The sequence below is a fragment of the Bidens hawaiensis genome, unplaced genomic scaffold (assembly GCF_021521415.1).
Source record: "Bidens hawaiensis isolate Kalapana, Puna unplaced genomic scaffold, B.hawaiensis_p1.1 tig00419374_1, whole genome shotgun sequence".
In the NCBI taxonomy this organism is placed as follows: Eukaryota; Viridiplantae; Streptophyta; class Magnoliopsida; order Asterales; family Asteraceae; genus Bidens; species Bidens hawaiensis.
This window is the reverse complement of record NW_027504839.1, coordinates 1,073,539-1,080,120: the sequence shown is the minus strand read 5'-3', so window position 1 is coordinate 1,080,120 and position 6,582 is coordinate 1,073,539. Positions and strand designations below refer to the sequence as shown.

Below are 6,582 nucleotides of genomic sequence, written 5' to 3'. Positions count from 1 at the left end.
AATCCGGATATATCAGATTTGAGGATTTCATCCATGGATCTGATTATTTTCAAAAGAGTATTTGAATTATTATTTAAGTATTTGTTAAGCTTGTCTTTATTGTTCAAAAATATCTTATAAAATACCAAAAAGATGTCTTGATATGATGAGCAAGAAGTGTCTACTAACAAAATTCCTAGATTGTACATAAAGGAGAACATCATAAAATGGAAGGTGCTATGCGAAGCTGCCGTCTGCTACAATGATGTAGAGATGTGTAATTCTATCAAGAATGGACCCTATGTGGCAGAAGAAACAAACAACAATCCGATTGTTGAAGCTAGGATGAAAAAGGTTGATGACAGAGCCTTAGTCATGCTGAAGTTGGGGTTATCTTGGGAGATTCTGACCAAAGTTGCTCACCATACAAATGCTAAATCCATGTATGATGCTTTGTTAGAAATGTTTGAAGGCAAAATAGAACTGATGAATATAAAGAAAGAAAGGCTGAAGCAACAACTTGACCGATATAAGTATAAAGATGATGAAAGACTGAAGTATGTCTTGGAAAGGTTCTTGGCTATTGTCAATGAAATAAGGACAACTAATTATGTAGTCACTGATTCTGATTTGAATACAAAGTTGCTATCATCATTATCAAAAGAATGGTATACTGCTAGCAAATTCATTAGCCATAAACCAAACTATGATGCACTCAAGCTTTATGATGTGATATGCTTCCTGCAAGCAGCAGAGATAGAGATGACTTAAAATGAAATGATCAAAGAAGACAAACCATGTTTTCAAGTGACCAATACCCTGATTGAACCAATGGGAAAGTTGTCCACGAAGAATCAACAACCATTTCCCATTATTGAAGAACCAAGGGAACATGGTGGAGATACACCAATGAGTTTTGTTGCTGAAAGTTCAAGTAATCAAGGTGGACAATCAAGATTCAATGTCCAATTGATTGATGGCAATGACTCAGCCTCAATGGCCAGTGGGCACACACCTTATGGTGGTGGTAATGTTGGTCAAGGAAATAACCTTGAGGTCACGGGTTCTAATCCTGTCTCTACAATACTTTTTGTCAAAAAAATGGTATTTTTTACTCTTGTAACTTTAACACTTTTTCTTTTGGGTAGAAGGCAAATAGAGGAAGGATAGAATCAATACACTATGACGACTAACTATACCAAATATTTTATCATTTTCATATCTAATTTTAGATATGAATATGAAATAAATGACTTCATTTTGGGTGGATAGCGGGAATCGAACCCGCGTCTTCTCCTTGGCAAAGAGAAATCATACCATTCGACTATATCCGCTTTTTGTTTCGTTAATACCAAGCCCTATTTTCAATGTTCACAGATTCATACAATGCATTTGTTGCCAAAACTATGATCCACATCAGTGTTGTTCAAGTTGATCTTGAGCAAATGGATGCAGATTTTCTAGAGGACATGGATTTAAAATGGCAAGCTGTTATGCTAGCATTAAGAAGCAAAAGGTTTTTCAACGGGACAGGAAGGTCTCTTGTGTCAGGTCCTAATGGAAGAATAGGTTTCAAAAAGTCAAAAGCTATCTGCTACAACTGTCAACAACCAGGACATTTTGCAAGGGAGTGCAATCAACCAAGAAACTTCCAAAACAATCAGTTTGCTCAACCAAGAAATAATTATCAGCACCAGAATCAATATCATGGTCAACAAAGAAACTTTAACAACAACTTCAATGACAACTTTAACAACTAGAATGCACAAAACCATCAGCAAGTTGTTCCTCAGAACCAGAATTATCAAAGAAACAACAATCAGAACCCTCCACAGGCTCCTATAAAAAACAAAAATAATGTCAAGAACCAGCCCAGAAATCAAGGAAATGTTGCATTGGCTGCTCATCAACAAGATGGAGAATTTGATTGGAGCAATTATGCTGAAGATATAAGTAAATCCAATGTTGCACTTATGGCTCAAGTGGAGAATGAAGTCGGATCTTCTTCAACTCAGGAACAGTCCACACCAATCAATGAAGTATGGTAAATGGATAGTGGATGTTCCAGCCACATGACATGTGACAAGAGGTCACTAGTAAATTATGAAGAGTAGTTTGAAGGACCGGTTGCATTTGGAGTGATGAGAATGGAGGGAATATTATAGGAAAGGGCATACTCACAAATGGAAAAGACACTTTTGATAATGTTATCTATGTTGAAGGAATGCAATATAACCTTTTGAGAATCTCACAAATGTGTGATAAAGGTTATAAGATCGGGTTTGATGAATCTCGTTGCTTTATTCTCAAACCTGACTTTGTGATTCCTCTAGATATGATTCTGATGATGGCTCCAAGAAATGGTAACTTATATGAATTGAATATGAAAGATGTCTTTTCAAGGGGTGGTACCTGTTTTGTATCAAAAGCCACTGAAAATGAGACCATATTGTGGAACTGAAAGCTTTATCATGTCAACTTAAAGAGCATGAATAGACTTGTTAAAGGTGAACATATAATTGGTTTACCCATAAGAGAGTTCAAAATTGATGACAAATGCATTTCATGTTAAAAGGGTAAGCAGCATAAATCATCACACAAAACAAAACTCATAAACTTAATTGATCAAGTGCTTGAAATGCTTCATATGGATCTCTTTGGTCCTGTGAGTGTTCCCAGCATTGGCAAAAAGAGATATTGTTAAGTTATTATTGATGATTTCTCAAGATACACATCGGTTTATTTCCTAAGTTCCAAAGATGAAGCTGCTGAGTTGATAGAGAACTGTGTTACTAGGATTGAGAATCAATTAGATGTAAGGGTGAAGGTTATGAGAAGTGACAATGGGACTGAGTTCAAGATTGGGGTAATGGATGACTTTTACAATGCAAAAGAAATCTTACAACAATTCAGTGCCTCTAGAACTCTTGAACAAAATGGTGTTGCGGAAAGAAGATACAGAACACTTGTAGAGGCTGCAAGAGCCATGCTAGTAGATGCTTTTCTGCCTGTCACCTTTTGGGCAGAAGCAATCAATACTGCTTTCTATGTTCAGAACATATTCCTTCTCAACAAAATTCAAGACAAAACTCCCAATGAGATTTTGTTCAAGAGAAAACCCTACATCAAAAATCTAAAGTCATTTGGTTACAAATGTTCAGTGTTGAACACCAAGGACTATCTTAATAAGTTTCAATCAAAATCCTTGGATTGTTTCTTTGTTGGGTATTCGACACACTCAAAGGCTTATAGAGTCTATATGAAAGACCATTTGAGTGTGATTGAATCCTCTGATGTGATATTTATGAAAATCAGTTTAATACAGTGGATGGAGCATCATGGTTGTTTGATCTTGAGAAGCTAATCAAGTCTTTCAAGATTTAATCTGAAGACTTTAATGAAAGTTTTTACAAAACAAGTGTGCATGAAGTAAATTCTGTTAAGAAGGTTGACTTGGACAAATTGTGGTCCAAAGTTGCTGATAAAAGGACTGAATATAGATTCATTAAGGATCCCTCAACTGCTGAAAATGAACAAGTTCAAAATCAAGTTCAAGATCCAGACCAAGGTCATGATCAAGGACAAGATCAAGAACATGGTAACCAAGACAATCAAGAGGTTCAAGATGATCATGTCTTGAATGAGGAAGATCCTAACAACCAGCAAGATCAAAGTCAAGAACAGGCTGCAAGAGAAGCAAGATTTGAAACTTTTTTCAAAATTTAAATATTGGAAATAATGTTGCATCCACTTCACAACAGTTTCCTGAAGAATCAACTGAATTTCATGATGCAACAACTAATTTGGTCATTGATGAACCTGATCTAAATGACACAAATCTTGATTCAAATGCGTCTACTAGAGTAATTGTGCAAACTTCCTATGTTGAAAGAAATCATCCACCTGAAAACATCATTGGGGACATTAATTAAAGAGTTACAAGAAGTGCATCAGAAACTACAAACATTTGTTTGTACTCCTGCTTTCTATCCAAGTAGAACCCAAGAACATTGTTCAAGCTTTAAAATATAATAGTTCGGTAGAAGCAATGCAAGAGGAGTTGGCCCAATTCAGAGATCTGCAAGTGTGAGAACTTGTAGACAAGCCAAAGAATAGGTATGCCATTGGAACCAAATGGGTTTTTAGGAACAAGAGGGATTAAAGAGGGATAGTTATAAAAAAACAAAGCTAGACTAGTTGCACTAGGCTGCTTACAAGAGGAAGGTATCGACTTTGAGAAAGTATTTGCACCAGTGGCAAGGCTAAAAGCTATAAGAATCTTTCTGGCCTATGTTGCTTCAAAGAATATTAAAGAGATTCAATTGGATGTTAAATCTTCCTTTCTAAATGGAAAAATTGAAGAGGAGGTGCATGTGACTCTACCACCAGGTTTTGAGGACCCTGATAATCCTAATAGAGGATACAAGTTAAACAAGGCTTTGTATGGATTGAATCAAGCTCCAAGAGCTTGGTATGATTAGTTATCAAACCACTTTCTTGCTAATGGTTTTCAAAGGGCAACCATTGACAAGACCCTATTCTACAAAAGGAAAGGAAGAGATTTACTCCTTCTAAAAGTTTATGTAGATGACATCATCTTTGGGTCAACCAATGAACAGATGTGCATTGAATTTGAAGAAGTAATGAAGTCAAAATACTGCATGAGCTCCATGGGTGCAATGAATTTCTTTCTGGGTCTGCAAGTTCAGCAAAAGAATGATGGCATATTCATTTGTCAATCAAAGTATGTGCAGGACATTCTGAACAAGTTCAAATGTCAAGACCTCAAGACTTCTTCAACTCCAATGGACACCAATGAAAAGATGATTGCAAATGAAAAGGGGGAGCCTGTTGATGAGCATGAGTAAAGAGCAAAGATTAGACCTCTGATGTATCTGACTGCTTCAAGGCCAGACATTATGTTTGATGTCTGTGTTTGTGCAAGATTCCAATCAAGTCCAAAGATGTCTCACATGACTGCTATCAAGAGGATTTTTAGAGACTTGAAAGAGAAACCTGATTTCGGGATATGGTACACAAAGAACCAAGCCTTTGATCTAATTTCTTATACTGACATTGACTATGATGGCTGTAACATGAGTAGAAAATCCACAGCTAGAGATTGTCAATTTTTAGGGGACAGGCTAGTGTTATGACAGTGCAAGAAACAAACTATATGTCCATCTCAACTACTGAAGCTGAGTATATTGTGGCATCTACCTGCTGTGCATAAGTTCTTTGGATTCAAAATCATATTCTGGATTATGGTTTGAATTTCTTGAACACCCCTATCTTTATTGCCAATACTGCTGCATTGTTTGTTGTTAAGAATCCAGTTCAACACTCCAAGACCAAGCACATTGAAATCAGACATCATTTCATTAAACACTATACTGAGAAGGATTGATTGAAATGAAAAGAGTTGAAACTAGTGACAACTTGGCTGACCTATTCCCCAAACCACTAGATAGAACTAGATTCCACTTTTTCCTGAAAGCCTTAAGAATGATCAACTCTGATGAAGTCTAACTGATTATGTGTGCTCATTGTGCTAATTGACTATCTTTAAAATGGGTCTCGATGAGTGATTTGTGTTTGATGTGTGAAAATGTATTTGATCTTAACTCATATGTGCTTTAAATGACTATTTGTGTGACTTAGGTGTCTTTGATACTTAGGTTTGATATCAATGATTGTGTGATATCAAGATAAGTATTTGAAATGATCTATTTATATGTGCTTTTTGATGTTTTGATTATGTGGATTTTTTATTATGTGGATAATCTTATATGATGATGTGATTAAGGTAGGTTAGGCTTTGCATAATCGGTGTGCAGTCTACATGTTTTGATGATGTCATTTATGTTATGATTGTCTTTGAATATGTAACTTACTGTTTGTGTCAAAATGTGTCTTTGCGTCAAAATTGCATGCTCAAAATTGCATGCTAAGTCTAGACCTACTATTAACCTGCCTAAGCTCTCACAATAATGCTGAGAATGAAATACTGAGAAGCGAATTAATCAATATGGTCCCATGTTGAGATCTTTTCAAAAAAGAAAAGAAAATGCTTTGAAACGAATTATGACTGAAATTTGATCTATTATGCATCATTTTCTCTTAACTTTGAATCTCAAAGATTAAAACTATTTTAAATATGGTTTAAGACAAAAAGAGTTGCATTTTACATTGAATATGTTTGAACATGTACTTTCGAGTCAGGTTTGATGTTTTTCAACCTTTTCGGGTAAACTTATATGTTGTTGTCTGAAGTTCATCCATTTCGAGCATGCTTTGATGTTTTCCAAACTTTTGAGTAGACTTGGTTGTTTTATTTGAAGCCTAACTCATTCGAGCAAGGTTAATATTTGAATATGTTTGAATATGATATTTCTAGCAAGCTTTATTGCTTTTGAACTTTCTAGCAAAGTAAGATATATTGATTGACTATTTAAGCTCATTCTAGCAAGCTTTGTGATTTTCAATGCTTAAATGAATTATTCATATATTATCGGGTACACTTTGATATTTATTAGCTTTCGAGTGAACATGGATGTTAAGAAGGTTAGTTTTATCTAGCATACTTGATGATTATGTGATACT

The 6,582-nt window shown here is 35.3% G+C and overlaps 1 non-coding gene across 1 annotated transcript; it reads right to left on the bottom strand.

Moving 5' to 3' along the window:
* Positions 1–1,242: 1,242 nt before the first annotated feature.
* Positions 1,243–1,313, bottom strand: TRNAG-GCC (transfer RNA glycine (anticodon GCC)). The gene has a single exon. It is a non-coding gene; the product is annotated as a tRNA-Gly (tRNA).
* Positions 1,314–6,582: the final 5,269 nt, after the last annotated feature.